Below are 18,968 nucleotides of genomic sequence, written 5' to 3' on the forward strand. Positions count from 1 at the left end.
TGCTTCCATCTCTCTAGTTTATTTGTATTTATATTTTGTGAAAAGTCTTATATATTCAATATAACCTATATTCTTATTTTATATGCAGTTTCACTGTTATACGGTCCCATGTTACATTTTTTTCGCTTTCCTTTTAGTATTATACATGACCTTAGTCGTACCCTTTCAACCACCGTCATGCCCATATAATAGCTCTGCTAGTTAAAAACCCTACAATGTGCTTTCACCATTTCTATAATATTCATTTCCAAAGATTTATAAACAACATTTTTCCCAATTCTGCACAGATTAACCTTCAGCTTTACATTCTTTACTGAAAAGGTATGTTTTAACCCCAGAGAAAGCAATGGACTCTGGGTGTTTTGGGCCAATCAGACATTTTAACAATGCTCAAAGACCCAGTCCCCACTGTTTCAAGTAAAAGTGTATTTAAGGAAGGAATGCTCTCTGAGCATGCATTGGATGTACCTGGAACTAGACCTGCTGGAAAGGCATGCAGACAGCTATACTTTCTCTCTGTGCTGTTTTTATCTTAAAATGACTGGGCTTCCTGGAGATTCTAAAATGATCTGTTTAGTTCTTCTAAGCCCCATGGAATAACTTTCATTCTCAGACATTTCCGGTTTGAAGAATGCGTTTACCATTTGGACAGAATTCCCAGGCTCTGAAGAATGAAATCTCTTCAATAGATAGCTGCTAGAAATAGAAAGAATCCCTCCCATTTCCTATGTCTTCTTTAAGCTCCTCCTGGAGCAGAGCAGGAAGCCCCAGCATTCTCTACAAAGGGAGAGTGCAAGGTTTCAACCTGGATTCGCTCCAGTTCTCTTTGTCTGGATTTCTACAGTCAGCAGTCCAGGGGCCCAGACTGGCAACTTTACCTGAGGGAGGGTTGGCGGAGTATTACTCATCTACTAAAACACATTACAGTGCACCTTTGTACTGAGCACAAGGCAAAGTCCCAGCCAAGGACCTTGCAGGGAAGAGCCAAATCATGAGTCTCCCCTAGGCCTAGCCAAGAGGGGCACTCAGCCAAAAGGCCTCTCCACTCATCCCTGGCAATCAGCCTCTCTGCAGAGGTGATCCAAAGCTGCCAGAAGTAGGTGTAGATTGTATAAGGAACAGGCATGGACCACCTTAAACTCCAACCTGGTGATTCTGGGCTGCAGAGCTGAGAGACTAAAGAAAAACCTAGCAACTTAGGTAGTAAGTATAAATGTGCTTACTGTATGTTAAGCACTGCACTAGGTTCTAGATGCTTGTGAGAAACTACAGAACTGTGCACAGCATAAGCATTAGAACAAACACACTTGAAGTATGATCCCCAGTTTGACCTTTATTTCCTACTTTGTAAAGGAGTTAGTAATACCTAAAATGTTATGAGGATTAGATAATGTAACAGGACAGTGGTATACAATAATAGTGAAGATGATAATTGCTAATATTCACTGAATGCTTACTGTGTGCCAGACACTATTTGCCTATATTAACTCATTCTCAACAACCCTATAAAGGAGATAGTAGAACTCCATTTTTACAGATGAGAAAACAGATCCAAATTAAGTAATTTGCCCAAAGTCTCATAGCTAGAAATGGCATAACTCCAATTTGAAAACAGCATATCACAGAGCTTGAGAGCACAGACTCTGAACTCAGACTATCTGGATAAATGCTCCATAAATATTAATTATAACAGTTCAATAAATGGTAAATTATTATTATTTTTGTATCATTCCTCATTTAATTATCTTAACCTATGAAATAGGAATTATCCTCCATTTACTTGAAGACAGGCTTGGATGGCAGTAGAGCCTCCTTTGCCTGATCAGGTACCTTGCTTCAGCCACCCACTGAGAGCTCCCCATTAGAATTTGAGTCCTCCAAAATTTGTTCCCTCCACTTAACTGCTCTGAAAGCCTAAGGTGCTAAGACTGCTCTTCTACTCTCTCTCTCGCTGTTATCTCCACTCCCACCCCCACACATACCATGGCCTATTATTATTATTACTTTTTATTCTGAAATAATTTCAAATGTACACGACAGTTGCAAAGATAATACAAACTCCATGCAGAGAACTCCACCATACACCACCACCCCAGATACCCAGATCCACCAATTCTAATACTCTGCCACCTTTGCCTTATCATTCTATCTGTTTTAGTTTCCTTGTTAAAGCAAATACCTGCAATGGTTTGGCTTAAACAGTAGGAATTTATTGGCTCATAGTTTTGAGGTTAGGAGAAATCCAAATTGAGGCATTATCAAGGCAATGCTTTCTTCCTGAAGACTGGCATTTGTCTTCAATGCTATTGGTTATCCTTGGTCCTGGGCTCCTCTGTCACATGGCAATGCACATGGCAGCCTATCCTGGCCTCTCCTGTCTCTTCTGGGTTCTGTTGATGTTCAGCTTCTGGCTGCTCCCTCTGTGGCTTTCCTGTCTCTGTAACCTTCCCTATAAGGCCTTCAGTGATAGGATTAAGGCCCATCCTTGGCCAAATCTTATCTGAAGCAACTCCATCAAAAGGCCTATTTGTAAGGATTCACACCCACAGGGGTGGATTAAGTTTAAGAACATGTTTTTCTGGGACACAAAGCTTCAAACCACCACTCTATCTATCTATCTATCTATCTATCTATCTATATCTATCTATCTATCTATCTATCTATCTATCTATCTATCTATCTATCTATCTATCTCTTTCTATCTTTCTATCTTTCTATCTATCTCTATATCTTATCTATTCATCTATCTTCTGAACATTTGAGAGCAGGTTGCACACATCATGTTCCTTGAACACATAATACTTCCATGAACATTTCCTATGAACAAGAATATTCACTTATGTAATCACCCTAAGTGCACTTATCAAATTCAACAAATATAATGTTGATATAAAGACGTTCTGTATTCCAATTTTTTTAATGTCCCATTAATGTTCTTTTGAGCCTTTTCTCCTCTATTCTTACATTGCATCCAGTATCATGTATTGCATTTAATTGTCATTATCTCTTTTTTTCTTTCCTTTTTTAAGATTTATTTAATTATTTATATCTCCCAACCACTGCATTGTTTGCACTTGCTGTGTCTGTTTATCTTCTCTGTTTTTTTAGGTGGCACCGGGATCTGAACCTGGGACCTCCAATATGGGAGGGAGGCACCTAATTGCTTGAGCCATCTCCATTCTCTGCTTTGCTGTGTCTTTCATTATGCTTTTCCTCCTGTGTCTCTAGTTTTACCATCTTGTTGTGTCAGCTTCCACACCTGCCTGTCACATCAGCTCACTGTCTTTTGCTCATCTTCTTTAGGAGGCACGAGGAACCTCTGCTCCCCTGCTTTGTTGTGTCTTTCATTATGTTTTTCTTCTTGTGTCTTTTGTTGCATCATCTTACTGTGTCAGCTTTCTGTGCCTGCCCCTCACACTAACTCACTGTCTTCTTTAGGAGGTACTGGGATCGAACCATGGACCTCCCATGTGGTAGGTGGGCACTCAATCACTTGAGCCACATCCACTTCCCTCATTCTCTTTAGTTTCTTTTTTTAAATGGTGGAAACATAAATACATCATAAATCTTCCCATGCTAACCCCTCCCAAGCATATCATTCAATGGGATTAATCATATTCATAATGTTGCAGTATCTGCATCACCATCATTAGAATTTTCCCTGCAACCCAAACAGAAACCTTACACTCATTTTTGCATTATCTCCCTATAGTCCCTAGTCTCCACTTCTGGTAATCTGTACTCTACTTTCTCTTTCTGAATTTGCATATCCCCTTAAACGTTATTTGTGGTTACCATGGGGCTTTAACATCTTAAATCTTAGAACAGTCTCGTTTGTTTTTTACATCAACTTATCTTCAGTAGCATACATAAGCTGTGTTGCCTTACCCCTTGTATTAGTTTGCCAAAGGCTGCCAATGCAAAAATCCAGAAATGGGTTGGCCTTTATAATGGGAATTATTTGAGATAACAATATATAATTCTGAGGCTGTGAAAATGTCCAAATAAAGGCATCATCAGAGATGCTTTCTCACCAAAGGTTGGCTGCTAGCAGATTATGGGGTCCTGCCACATGGTGAGGCAATATAGCAGGTCTGCTGGTCTCTCTCTGCTTTCTCCTTAAGCTCAGCTCTGGGCTATTAGGCATTTTTCTCTGGGACTCAACTCTGAGCCTCTAAGGACTTCTCTTGCTTTCTGTAGGTGAAGGTGGACCTGGAGTACTCTCTCTCACATGGCCAGTTCAAAATGGCAGAGTTCCCTTTTCTGTGTCTCTTCTTTCTCTGTGTTCTCAGTTTATATAAGACCCAACAAGAGGGCAGAGACCCAACCTAGGTCACACCTTACCAACATAGTCCAATCAAAAGCCCTAAAGTGATATCATCAAGTCATCTAATCAAAGATCCCCTAAATAAATTTAATGCAATCAAAGGGTCTCATACCTGCAGGACTGGACTAGTTCAAAAACAGTCTTTAAAAAAAAATGGCACAAAAACAGTCTTTCCTGGGATTCACAAAAGAACTTAAAATTGTCACGTAGTTCTTGCCACACATTACATGTTTATACATTGAGTCAAAAACTATGATTTTTTTTTTTAATCATTACATTTTATGCATTTGCCTGTTGAATCCTGTTGGAAATAAAAAGTGGAATTACAGGAATTGTGGGAAGATGGTGTCAGAATAGGCAGGCTGGGCTCAACTGTCTCACAAAAACAACAGAGAAAGAGATAAAAGCTGTATGAGGGACCTGCTTTGTGTATCAGCAGACCAGGACAGTGCTTCACATCTACCAAGAGGGTGAGGGACAGAGAGATGAAGAACCCAAAACAACATACGTGTGTTACCAAACCCCCATGGTGGCTGGGAAATGCTCCCCTCCCCCATCCCCATGATATTAAGCTGGGGTAAAATGCCTGGCTCAATGCAGCTGAGAAAAGTACATGGATCTTCCTCTCTGTCAGCTGTTACAAGGGAAAGAGAAAGGGGAGTTGGGGGGAGGGGGACTTCTGTGAATTTGGCCAGCAGAATCAATCCACTTTATTTTTATTATTTTTAAAAAATATGACTCGAGTCCAGATTCTTTTATTTTTTAATTTTTTAAATTTATTTCTCTCCCCTTCCCCTCCCCCCCTGCCAGTTGTCTGTGCTCTGTATCCATGTGCTGTGTGTTCTTCTGTGACCACTTCTATCCTTAGCAGCAGCACCGGGAATCTGTGTTTCTTTTTGTTGCGTCATCTTGCTGCATCAGGTCTCCGTGTGTGCGGCGCCATTCTTGGGCAGGCTGCACTTTCTTTCGCGCTGGGCGGCTCTCCTTATGGGGCACACTCCTTGTGCATGGGGCTCCCTTACGCGGGGGACACACCTGTGTGGCAGGGCACTCCTTGCGCGCATCAGCACTGCACATGGCCAGCTCCACACAGGTCAAGGAGGCCCGGGGTTTGAACCGCGGACCTCCCATGTGGTAGACGGATGCCCTAACCACTGGGCCAAGTCCGCCAACCCTTCAATCCACTTTAAATCTCAGCTCTGGCCAAAATAAAACAAAGGAAAATGGAAACTGAAACACTTCCATTGAAAGGTCAGCCAATGAGCTCCATCTGCTGGCTGGTCTGGAAATTGCACAAACAAAAAATGCTTTTCGTTCTCTCTGAACCCTAACTCCTGGGAGAAAACCTGCACTCCATTAATGAGTCTCTGGTCCAATTTTGATAACTTAAGATGGGCAATTTTAAAGACTTAGAATAAATTGAACCATATATCCAAAAAGAGCTATGGAAAAAAAGATAGGCAAGAGAAGGAAATTGGCCATCAGAGTAAACTCACCAACATATTCAGATGCCTAGTCATCAGCAAAAAATTGCAAGCCATACTAGGAAACAGGAAGAGAAAGTCCAGGCAAAGGAACAAACCAAATATCCTGAAAAGATACAGGATTTAAGACAATTAATCATTGATAATCATACAACTCTCCTAAATCAAAGAATCGAAAGAAAATGATTAAAGAGATAAAGATATTAAGAAGACACTGGGTGAACATAAAGAACAATTTGAAAGCCTGCAAATAAAAGTAACAAACCTTATGGAAATGAAAGACAGAATGGATGAGATTAAAAGTAACATTGTGGCTCAAGCGATTGGGCTTCCACCTATATCATAGTAGATCCCGGGCTCAGTTGCCAGTGCCTCCTGGAGAAGGTGAGCTGGCACAATGGGCAGGTGTGGTGAGCTGACGCAACAGATGATGTAACAAAGAGACAGAAAGAGGAAAGACAATGAAATACAAACTAGGGAGCTGAGGTGGCTCAAGTGATTGAGTGCCTCTCTCCCACAAGGAAGAACCCAGGTTTGGTTCCCAGTGTCTCCTAAAGAAAGGACAAGCAGACACAGAAAGCACACAGCAAATGGACACAGAGAGCAGACAGCAGCAACTGCTAACAGTTGCGGGGGGGGGGGGGGGGCCGGGAATAAATTAAAAAAAATACATTAGAGGCACATAAGAGCAGATTTGAATTGCTCGAAAACAGAATTAGTGATTTTGAAGACAAGATGTGAACTGGAAAAGATAGGAAAACAGAAAGAGAATGGAAAAAATGGAAAAGGGTCTCAGGGAATTGAATGATAACATGAAATGCAAAATCATACATGTTATCAGTGTCCAAGAAGAAGAAAATGGAAAAGGGGCAGAATATATTTGAGGGAATAATGATTGAAAATTTCCCTACCCTAATGAAAGACATAAACATCAATATCCAAGAAGGATAATGCACCCCAAACAGAATAAACACAAATAGACCTACACTGAGACACCTACTATTCAGAATGACAAATATCAGACTTAAAAGATTTTGAAAGCAGCAAGAGAAAAACAAAGCATCACATACAAAGGAAACTCGATTAAGTGCTGACCTCTCATCAGAAACCATGGAGGTGAGAAGAAAGTGGTCTGATGTATTTAAGGTACTGAAAGAGAAAAACTGCCAGCCAAGAATTCTGGATCTGGCAAAACTGTCCTTGAAAAATGAAGGTGAGTTCAAAGTTTTCACAGGCAAACAAAAACTGATAGAATATGTTATCAAAAGATCAGAATTCAAGAGATACTAAAGGAAGAGCTGCAAATGAAAGGAAAAAACAAGGGTGAGAGACTTAGAGAAGAGTGTAGAAATGAAGATTATTAGGAAGGGTAAATTAAAGGGTAAAAAGACCAATAATAGTATTATATGACAACAGAAAGCCAAAGGGTAAAATGGATCAAGTAAGTAATGCCTTTACAATAATAACATTGAATGTTAATGGCTTGAACTCCCCAATAAAATGACATAGGGAAGCAGATGTGGCTCAAGTGAGATCCCTGATTCGGTTCCCAGTGCCTCCTATAGAAGATAGTGAGCTGGCACGATGGGCAGGTGCAGCAAACTGATGCTAAAAGAGACACAACAAAGCAGGGAACGGAGGCGGCTCAAGTGATCAGGGGCCTCCCTCCCACATTGGAGGTCCCAGGTTTGGTTCCCGGTGCCTCCTGAAGAAACAAGGAAGACAAATACAGCAAATGCAAACAACAATGGGGGTGGGGAGAAAATTTTTAAAAAAGACAAACTTTTAGATAGAATGGATAAAAAATATGAGTTAACTGTATGTCTACAAGAGACTCACCTCGGATATAAGGACACAACCAGGTTAAAAGTGAAAGGTTAGAAAAAGATATTCCATGCAAATAGTAACCAGAAAGAACTGGAGTAGTGATACTAATATTGGACAAAATAGATTTTATTGCAAATCTTTTATAAGGGGGAGGAGGGGCAAGGTGGTGGCAGAGTAGGGAGCTCCAAGGGTCAGTCTGTCCTACAGAGCTAAACAGAGCTAGCTAAAGCACCTGTTTGGGGGACCCAGGAGACCAGAAGAGCATCCTGCAACATCCTTGAAACAATGAAAGAAGGAGAATGCCTGTTTACAGTGAAGATTTCTGAGTAAAGCACTCCATGTTATGGAAGCCAGTGCCCATCCTCCACTGTCAGTGCAAACTGTCATAGGAGTTATTCTGCGACTGAAATTGGAAGCTCCATTTTCTGAAATTGGGGGAGGAAGAGATGGTTGGCCACTGACTTCAGCTACTGATTAGTAAATTCTGTTGACTAAAATATAACCCTAGGAACAGCAAGTTTGAACCCATCCAAGTCAGAAAGAGGCCAGTAGCTTCCATTTTAACTCTGCCCCAAGCATGAGGGGAAGTGGAGATGACTGAAAATCACAATGACAGTAGGAACTGACTTCTTTCCACCCAGATAAGATTGCAGCCCTAGCCTAGGCCCCAGCTCCACCTCTGGCAGGGAAGAAGTTGGGGTGGCCTGCACCAGGCTCTCCAGGCAACTGCAGGTGCTATTGGCCAGCACAGACTGGATAGTTGGACATAGGGAGCTCCATCGCTGCCCCCCAGTAGGAAAAAATGAGAGCTATGTTTCCTTGGCCTCCCTGGGCAAGTGCAGGTGCTTTTGGCCTGCATTATCTGGCTGTTCAGCACCTTTGGTTCCCTCTCCACCCCCTCCCCACTCCCCATAGGACAGGAGGGGGCTGGTGTTTCTTCAGCCTCTTAGGGCAACTGCAGGTACTTTTGGCCTCCATGAACTCGACTGTTGGGCTTCTGTGTCTCCACCCACTCACCCCATTGGACAAGAAGAGGGCAGTGTTTCCCCAACCACTCTGGGTAACTGCGGGTGCTTTTGGCCCACGCAAACTGAATAGTCGAACACCTGTAGCTCCATCCCTGCCCCCAAGTAGGATAAGAGGGGAGCTGTGTTTCCTCAGCCTTTCCAGGCAATGGCAGACACTTTCAGCCTGCATGGACTGAAATGTTGGGCACCTGTGGATCCACCTCTACCTGCAATAGGATAGGAGGGGACTTGTATTTCTGAAGCCTCTCCAGACATCAGCAGGCAATTCTGACCAAATGGACTGAGCTGCTGGGCACCAATGGTTCCATTCCCACCCCCTGGCACAGGGCAGAATGTACAGTATTCATTCAGCATCTCAGGATGACTGCGGGCACCTTTGGCGCACAGAGATTAGATTCTTGGGTACTCTGGAGGGTACATCCCCACCCCTGGCAGGGGAGGAAAGGGGCTGGTACTAGGTCAGTAAACCTGGGCAACTGCAGCATTTTGGACACAGATGGCATAGACTGCTGCTCACACCTGCAACTCCATCCACACCCCAGGCAGGGGAGGAAAGGGCATGAAGCTTCATCAGTCTCTCCAGGCAACTACAGATGGTCTTGGCCTCCACGGCTTGGATTACTATATTTGACTGTGGCTCCATCCCTACCCCTGGCAGAGGAGGAAGGTAATCTTCATTGGTTCCTGGGGCAATGTGGGCAGCTTCAGCCTCCACAGCTTACAGTACCAACTACATCCTCAGCTCCTACTACACAACCAGCAAGGGAGAAAGGACAAGAAAACCCTAAGCTAAGAGAGAAATTGCACCCAGAATAAATACATCTAGTAACCAGATGCCAAGACACCAACAAAAAGTTACAATCCATACAAGAAACAGGAAGATATAGCCCAGTCAAAGGAACAAGATAAGCCTCCAGATGACATAAAGGAGTTGAGACAACTAATCATAGATATTCAAACGACTCTCCTTAACAAATTCAATGAAATGACTAAAGAGATTAAGGATATTAATAAGACACTGGGGTGAAGTGGATGTGGTTCAAGTGATTGGGCTCCTGCCTACCACATGGGAGGTCCCTGGTTCAGTTTCTGGTACCTCCTAAAGAAGACAGCGAACAGGCATGATGGGCAGGTATGGCAAGCTGATGCGACAAGAGACACAAGAAGGAAAACATAATGAGAGACACAACAAAGCAGGGAATGGAAGTTCCCAGTGCCTCCTAATGAGGATGATCAAGACAGCTTGCTGGGGAAGCGGATGTGGCTCAAGTGATAGGGCTTCCACCTACCATACAGGAGGACCCAGATCAGAAGAGAAAGCATGCCTGCATGGCGAGCCAGTGCCCATGTGATGAGCTGAGTGCCTGTGTGGCAACCTGAGTGCCCACACAGGTACCCACATGGTGAGCCAAGTGCCCGTGCAAGTGCCCATGTGGTGAGCCAGTGCCTGCGTGACAATCCAGTGTCCATTTGGCAAGCTGAGTGCCGTCATGGTGAGCCAGTGCCCACATGGTGAGCTGGTGCCCATGCAAGTGAATCATGTGGCAAGATGATGATGCAACAAAACAAAGTCAAGGTGAAGAGCAGTAGAAACCAGGAACTGAGGTGGCACAGCCAACAGGGAACCTCTCTCCACATTGGGGGTCCCCAAGATCAAATCCTGGTGAATCCTAGAGGAGAAAAAATGAGAAGAGAAGACAAAAAGAGAAATAGATACAGAAAATCACACAGCAAATGGACACAGCAAAAACAGCAGGGTGGGAGGAGGGAAGGGGAAAAAATCTTAAAAAAAAAAAAAGACAGCTTGCTGGTACAATGGGGAGGTGAGGCAAGCTGACACAACAAGATGACACAAGAGACACAAGAAGAAAAACACAATGAGAGATACAACAAAGCAGGGAACAGAAGTGGCTCAAGCAGTTACATGCTCCCTCCCACATTGGAGGTCCTGGCTTCAGTTCCTGGTGCCTCCTAAAGAAACGGGGAAGATGAACAGACACAGCAAATGCAAACAATGAGGGGGTGGGGAGAAATAAATAAATTAATCTTTTAAAAAAAAGACACTGGGAGGGGATTGAATGTGGCTCAAGCAGTTGAGCTCCTACTTCCTACCTGGAATGTCCCGGGTTTGGTCACCAGAGCCTCGTAAAAACAAAAATGCAAACAAGCAAACAAATGAAAAAAAGCAACTCAGGGGAGCTGATGTGTCTTGGTGGTTGAGTGCCAGCTTCCCACATATGAGGTCCAGGTTTGAATCCCTGGCCCCAGTACCTAAAACAAACAAACAGGAAGAAAGAGGAGAAGGAGGAGGAGGAGGAGGAAGCAGCTGTGACTCAAGCAATTGAGTTCCCATTTACCATATGGAGGACCTGGGTTCGATCCACAAGACCTCCTGGTAAAAAGAAAAAAAGGAAAAAAAAGGGGTCCCAGACTTGCACAAAGAGGTGCAAACCCCTGCGTGGCACAGAGAGGCGCAGGCCCCTGCATGGCAAAGCAATGCACCAAAAAGACCATGACGCAATCAGATAGAAAAAAAAAAAAGCAGAAAAAGGAGGAGAAGAAGAAGACAATGATGACACTGGGTGTGCAAAAAGAAGAATTCAAAAGCATACATTGAAAAATAGCAGATTTTATGGGAATGAAAGGCAAAGTAGATGAAATAAAAAATACACTGGAGGTATATAACAGCATTTGAGAAGGCAGAAAAAAGGATTGATGAGCTTAAGACAAGGCCTCTGAAAGTGAACATACAGAGGAACAGGTGAAAAAAAGAATGGGAAAAATTGAACAGGGTCTCAGGAAACTAAATGACAACAAGAGCTGTGTAAACATATGTGTTATGGGTGTCCCTGAAGGAGAAGAGAAGAAATATTTGAAGAAATAATGATAGAAAACTTCTCAACCCTATTAAAGGACATAGATATCTGTGTCCAAGAAGCACAACATTCTGCTATCCAAATAAATTCAAATAGACGAAGTCTAAGGGATATTCTAATCAGAATGTCAAATGACAAAGATAAAGAAAATTCTGAGAGTAGTAGGAGAAAAGGGATACATACAAGGGATTCCTAATAAGATTAAGTGCTGATTACTTATCAGAAACCATGGAGATAAAAAAGGCAGTGGTATGATATATTTAAGAAACTGCAAGAGAAAAACTGTCCACCAAGAATCTTATATCTGGCAAGGTTCTTTTTAAAGTGATGGCAAGTTTAAAATATTCACACATAAACAAACAGAGAGTTTGTAGTCAAGATACCAGCTTTTCAGGAAATACTAAAGGGAGTACTACAGCCTATAAAGAAAAGACAGGAGAGAGAGGCTTGTAAGAGAGTCTAGAAATGAAGATTAAGTCAGTAAAAGTAACTAAAAGTGTACAAAGAGTGGTGAAAATAAAATATGACAGATAAAACCCAAAGGTTAAAAAGGGGTGAAACAAGAACTGCCTCTACAGTAATAATATTGGATGTTAATGGATTAAACTCCCCAATCAAAAGGCAAAGGCTGGTGGAATGGAAATATGAGCCATCTATATGCTGTCTACAAGAGATTCACCTTAGACTCAAAAATACCAATAGATTGAAAATGAAAGGCTGGTAGAAGATATTCCACACATGCAGTAACCAAAATAATAATAATAACAAATAAAAAGCTGGACTAGCTGAATTTATATCATATCAAATAGACTTAAAGCAAAGATGTTATGAGAGACAAGGAAAGACATTATATATTTTTTAAAAGGGGGCAATTCACCAGGAAGAAATAACAATCATAAATGTATATGCAAACTAACAGGATGCCCCAAAGTCCATGAGGTAAACACTGGCAAACCTGAAGGAAAAAATAGATGCTTCTACAATAATAGTTGGAGACTTGAATACACCACTCATCATTGGATAGAACATCTGAGCAGAAGATCAAAGAAACAGAGAGATTGAATAATATGATAAATGGACTAAACACAATAGACTTATACAGAACACCAAAACAGCAGGATATACATTCTTTTCAAGTGCTCATGGATCTTTTCTCCGTGATAGACCATATGTTAGGTCACAAAACAGATCTCAATAAATTCAACAAGATCGAAATTATTCAAAGCACTTTCTCTGATCATAATGGAATAAAGTTGGAAATCAACAAGAGTCAGAAAAAGGGGAAATCACAAATACATGAAATTAAACAACACACTCTTAAATAATCAGTGGGTTAAAGAAGAAATTGTGAAAGAAATCAATAAATATCCCAAGATGAATGAAAATGAGAACATGACATATCCAAACCAATGGAATACAGTGAAGGCAATGCTGAGAGGGAAATTTAAGCCCTCAATGCTTACATGCAAAAAGAATAAACAGCTAAAATTAATGACCTAAGTACAGAGCTGGAGGAACTAGAAAAGGGACAGCAAAATAATCTCAAATCAAGTAGAAGGAATGAAATAGCAAAGATCAGAGAATAAATAAATGAAATTGAGGACAAAATAACAACACAATTAACAAAACCAAAAGTTGGTTCTTCAAGAGGTTTAACAAAATCAAAAAACCCTTAGCTAGACTGACAAAAGAAGAGAGAAGATGAAATAAATACAATAAAAAATGAAAATAGGGACATTACTAGTTACCCCACAGAAATGAGATCATAAGAGGATACTATGAACAACTATACACCAACAAAGTAGATAATGTAAATGAAATGGAAAAATCCCCAGGAATGTATGGAACACCTACACTGACCCTAGAAGAAATAGAAGACCTCGACGAACCACTCACAAGGGTTGAAACAGTTATCTAACAAACTCCCCAAAATGAAAAGCCCAGGACCAGAAGGTTTCACAGGTAGATCCACCAAGCACTCAAAGAAGATTTAATATCAATCTTACTCAAACACTTCCAAAAAATTGAACTAGAAGGGACACTACCCAACTCATTCTATGAAGCCAATATCACCCTAATACCAAAGCCAGATAAAGATATTACAAAAAAAGAAAATTATAGACCCATTTTCACAATGAATATGGATGCAAAAATCATCAAGAAAATACTTGCTAATTGAATCCAACAACACATTAAAAGAATCATCCTTCATGATCAAGTGGGTTTTATACCAGGCATGCAAGTGTTGTTCAGCACAAGAAAATTACACAGCATAATACTCCACATTAATAAATCAAATAAGAAAAATCACATGATCCTATCAATTGACACAGAAAAGGCGTTTGATGAAATACAGCATCCTTTCTTGATAAAAATACTAGAAAAGGTAGGAATTGAAGGAAATTTGTTGAATGTGATAATGGCCATATATGAAAAAACCCTCAGCTAACATTGTACTCAATGGTGAAAGGCCAAAAACATTCCTGTTGAGATCAGGAATAAGACAAAGATACCCACTGTCACCACTATTGTTCAATATAGTGCTAGAGGTTCTACCTAGAGCAATCAGGCAAAAAATAAAAAAATAAAATACAAAAAATATATAAATAAAAGGAATCCAAATCAGAAACGAAGAAGTAAAACTTTTGTTATTCACAGATGATATGATCCTATACCTAGGAAGTCCGAAAAAATCTACAACAAAGCTGCTAGACCTAACAAACTATTTCAGTAGAGTGTTAGGATACAAGATCAATGTGCAAAAATCAGTGGTGTTTCTATACACAAGTAATGCACAGGAGGAAGTCAGGAAAAAAATTCCATTTACAATAGCAACTGTGGTAGTTCGATTGAATTCCAAAAAGAGATATTACATTTGTAAACTGGTTTCTTCCTGTGGGCATAATGCCTCTTTAACTGTATTGAATTCAGAGGTCTTATACTTTATTAAATCAAGATTAGTCTGTATTTTGACCATGTCATTAGGGCATGCATGGTTGTGTCCCTGTCCCCTTGGTGGGCTGTATAAACAAATGCTCAACAAGAGGTGGAAAAAGGGAAAATTCAACAAAATACTTGCAAACTGAATCCAAAAGCACATTAAAAGAATTATACACCATGAACAAGTGGGTTTTATCCCAGGTATGCAATGGCGGTTCAACACAAGAAAATCAATTAGTGTAATAAACCATAAATCGTACGGTCCTCTCAACTGATGCAGAAAAGGCATTTGACAAAATTCAGCACCCTTTCTTGATACAAACACTCCAAAAGATAGGAATAGAATGAAGCTTTCTCAATATAGTAAAGTGCATATATGAAAAATCTACAGCTAGCATTGTACTAAATGATAAAAGTCTGAAAGCTTTTCCACTGAGATCAGGAACTAGACCAGTATGTCCACTGTCACCATTGTTATTCAATATTGTGTTAGATGTTCTAGCTATAGCAATTAGGCTAGATAAAGAAATAAAAGTCACCCAAATAGGAAAGGAAGAAGTAAAACTTGCACTGTTTGTTGCTGATATGATCCTATATCTTGAAATCCTGAAAAACCCACAACAAAGCTACTAGAATTAGTAGACGAGTTCAGCAAAGTTGCAGGATACAAGATTAATACACAAAAATCCATAGCGTTTCTATACACTATGTGAAATCTGAGGAGGAAATCAGAAAAAAAAAATTCCAGGTATAACAGCAACTAAAAAAAATAAAATATATAGGAATAAACTTAACAAAGGACATAAAGGACCTGTATTCAGAAAACTACAAAACATTGCTAAAAGAAACCAAATAAGAGTTACATAAATGGAAGGAAATTCCGTGTTCATAGATTGGAAGACTCTAGTTAAAATATCAATTCTACCCAATCTGATTTACAGATTGAATGCAATTCCAATAAAAATCACAACAGCATTTTTACAGAAATAGAAAAGCCAATAATCAAATTTATTTGGAAGGGTAAGGGGCCCCAAATAGCCAAAAATGTCTTTAAAAAGAATGAAGTTGGAGGACTCTCACTTCCTGACTTTAAAGCATATTACTGAGCTACAGTGGTAAAAGAAAACAATAACAACAACAAAACACACACAAAAAACAACCCAACAGCATTGTACTGGCATAAAGACAAACAGATTGGCCAATGGAACCATCTTGAGAACTAAGAAATAAACCCTCACATCAACTGTCAAGTGATTTTTGACAAGGCTGTTAAGGCCACCCAGCTGGGCCAAAACATTCTATTCAACAAATGGTGCTGGGAGAACTAGATATCCATATCCAAAAGAAAGAAAGGGGATCCTTATACAAAAATTAACTCAAAATGGATCAAGGACCTAAACATAAAAGTGACAACCACAAAACTCCTAGAAGAAAATGTAGGAAAACATCTTCAAGATGTTGTGGTAGGTGGTAGTTTCTTAAATCTTACACCCAAAGCAGGAGCAACAAAAGAAAAAACAGATAAATGATGCCTCCTCAAAATTAAACACTTTTGCCCTTCAGTGAACTTTGTCAAAAGGGTGAAAAAAGGCAGTCAACTCAATGGGAGAAAATATTTGGCAAATATCCAAAAAGGGTTTAATATCCATGATATATAAGGAGATCATACCACTCAACAATAAAAAGACAAACGACCCGATTAAAAAATGGGCAAAAGACTTGAAAACACAATTGTTTAAAGAAAAAATACAAATGGTGAAAAACACATAAAAAAATGTTAAAAAATCACTAGTGATTAGAGAAATCCAAATCAAAACTACAATGAGATATCATTTCACACCTTTGCCTAGCCACATTTAAAAAGTTGGGACACTAAATGTTGGGGAGGATGTGGAAAATAGATACGCTTATTCACTGTTGGTGGGAATGTGGAATGGTACACCCACTGTGGAGGACTATTTGGCAGTTCCTAAGGAAGTTGAATATAGACTTGCCATGCAGTGAGACCCAGCAGTACCATTGCTAAGTATATACCCAGAACTGAGAGCAGTGAAACCAACAAACATCTGCACACCAATGTTCCTAGCAGCATTATTCATGATTGCCAAAAGTTGGAAACAACCCAGGTTTCCATCAACTGATGAATCAAAAAACAAACTGGAGTATATACACACAATGGACTATCATGCAGCAGTAAAAAAAAAATTAAGTTGTAAAGCATATGATAACATGGATGAGACAGGAAGAGATTATGTTGAGTGAAGCAAGCCAAACACAAAAGGACAAATACCATAAGATTGTGCTATTATGAATTAAATATATTATGTAAACTCATGGAATTAATAATTAGAATATAGGTCACCAGAAAATAGAATGAGGGTAGAAAATGGAAAGTTGATGGTTAATCTGTGCAGAATTGGTTGAAAGTGAAGTGAATGGAAATGGTGAGAGTGCACCAAGATGTGTGTGACCAGCAGAGCTATTATAAGGGTAGGACAGTGGTTGAAAGGGAAAGTATATGGGCATTTATACTACTAGAAGGAAAGCTAAAAAATGTAACATGGGACTGTTAACATAGTGAAACCTCATGTAAGATACGAATATGAGTGATATTCCATATATGACTGTTTTTACAAAATATAAATACAAATAAACTAAAGAGAAGGAAAGTGAATAGCAGCTATGTACGTCAGGAGCATAGATTGAGAAGTGATGAATTTTTTGTTTTTTAGAATTATTATCAGTGGAATAATAAAAATGCTTTAAAAATGACTGAAGTGATGAATGTACAACTATGTGATTATACTGACTACCATTATTGTATACTTTGGGTGCATTTATGATTTATTAATATGTATCAATAAAAATGTTAAAAAGAGAGGGAAACGGACTTTGGCCCAGTGGTTAGGGCGTCCGTCTACCACATGGGAGGTCCGCGGTTCAAACCCCGGGCCTCCTTGACCCGTGTGGAGCTGGCCATGCGCAGTGCTGATGCGCGCAAGGAGTGCCGTGCCACGCAAGGGTGTCCCCCGCGTAGCGGAGCCCCACGCGCAAGGAGTGCGCCCGTGAGGAAAGCCGCCCAGCGTGAAAAGAAAGAGCAGCCTGCCCAGGAATGGCGCCGCCCACACTTCCCGTGCCGCTGACGACAACAGAAGCGGACAAAGAAACAAGACGCAGCAAACAGACACCAAGAACAGACAACCAGGGGAGGGGGGGAAGTTAAATAAATAAATAAATCTTAAAAAAAAAAAAAAAGAGAGAGAGAGAAAAGTAGACTACAATTTGAGCATATTTAGGATTTTTAAAAAAAAGTTTTTGTATGGTATGTCCCAGATCTGATCCTACTCATTGATGGATTCTAATGGTTTCATCTTTTTTGCCTGGGCCATCATTTCCTGTTTCTTTGTATGTTTTGTAACTTTTTGTTGAAACATGGACATTTTGATGTTTTAATGTGTTATCACTGGAATTTGTACTCTGAGTCCTCTCTTCCTTAAGCTTCTATCCAACTAGTATAATGACAGCTTTCCTTGAATGTCAGGAAATAATGAAATAACAAAAAGAAGGAAGGAAGGGAGGGAGAGAGAGAGGAAAAGAAACAAAGAAAGAGAAATAAAGACGGAAGGAAAGAAAGGGAAAGAATAAAGAAACCATCTTTCTCAGTCTTTGCAGATTGACCTCTGCCACTGTGATTTCCTTCAGAGCTTATCCATATACTGAGTTTAGAGAATAGCTCCAGGCTAAAGTATAGGGGCCTCTGTAGTCCTTTTTGTGCATCTTTTTGTTTTTTAATGCTTATATCCATCCCCCTGAGATGGCTCCTAGGTGCGTCTGCTAATTGTCTGCTCGCTGTCTGCTTATCTTTAGGAGGCACCAGGAACCCAACGTGGGACCTTCCATGTGGGAGGCAAGCACCCAACTGCTTGAGCCACATCCTTTCCCTTGTGCATTTTCCTTGGGTTTGTGCTTTTGGCCTCAGGATTTACCCTATTTACATGGATATGAATGCCCCCTCTTCCCTGGGAAGCAGTTTCCTTACTGTCCCAGGTACTGCACTGTATGTCCTAGTCAGCAACCCTTCACCCCAGGCAGCCACTACTTGACTCATCTCTCTAAGTGTTCTGTAGGAGATTTCTATGTGCTGCCTTCTACATGCAGGGTAAGTTTGGTACAAATCTTTCAGAACAAAAATTGGCCAGACACATATACTCCCAGTAAGCACAAGAGGGTTTCTTTGCTTACTTAGAACCAAGCCAGGGATCTTTACAGGAAGCACTGCCAACTCCAAGTGGAGCCAGTGCAGGGGATGAGGAAACTGACAGCCAGGGTACCAGATCCTCCCACTTTTAAGTGGCCTTTCTGTTGAGATAGTGCTTGACCTGTTACTGCAATCATTTGATTTCTGGAGTGTTGAGACAGATCTGTTTGCCAGTTTTTGCTGGTTGGTCAAAGTTTTTGTGGAGGGATGGAGCCTTGAAGCTTCTCT

This window comes from Dasypus novemcinctus, chromosome 10 (assembly GCF_030445035.2).
Source record: "Dasypus novemcinctus isolate mDasNov1 chromosome 10, mDasNov1.1.hap2, whole genome shotgun sequence".
NCBI classification, from domain to species: domain Eukaryota; kingdom Metazoa; phylum Chordata; class Mammalia; order Cingulata; family Dasypodidae; genus Dasypus; species Dasypus novemcinctus.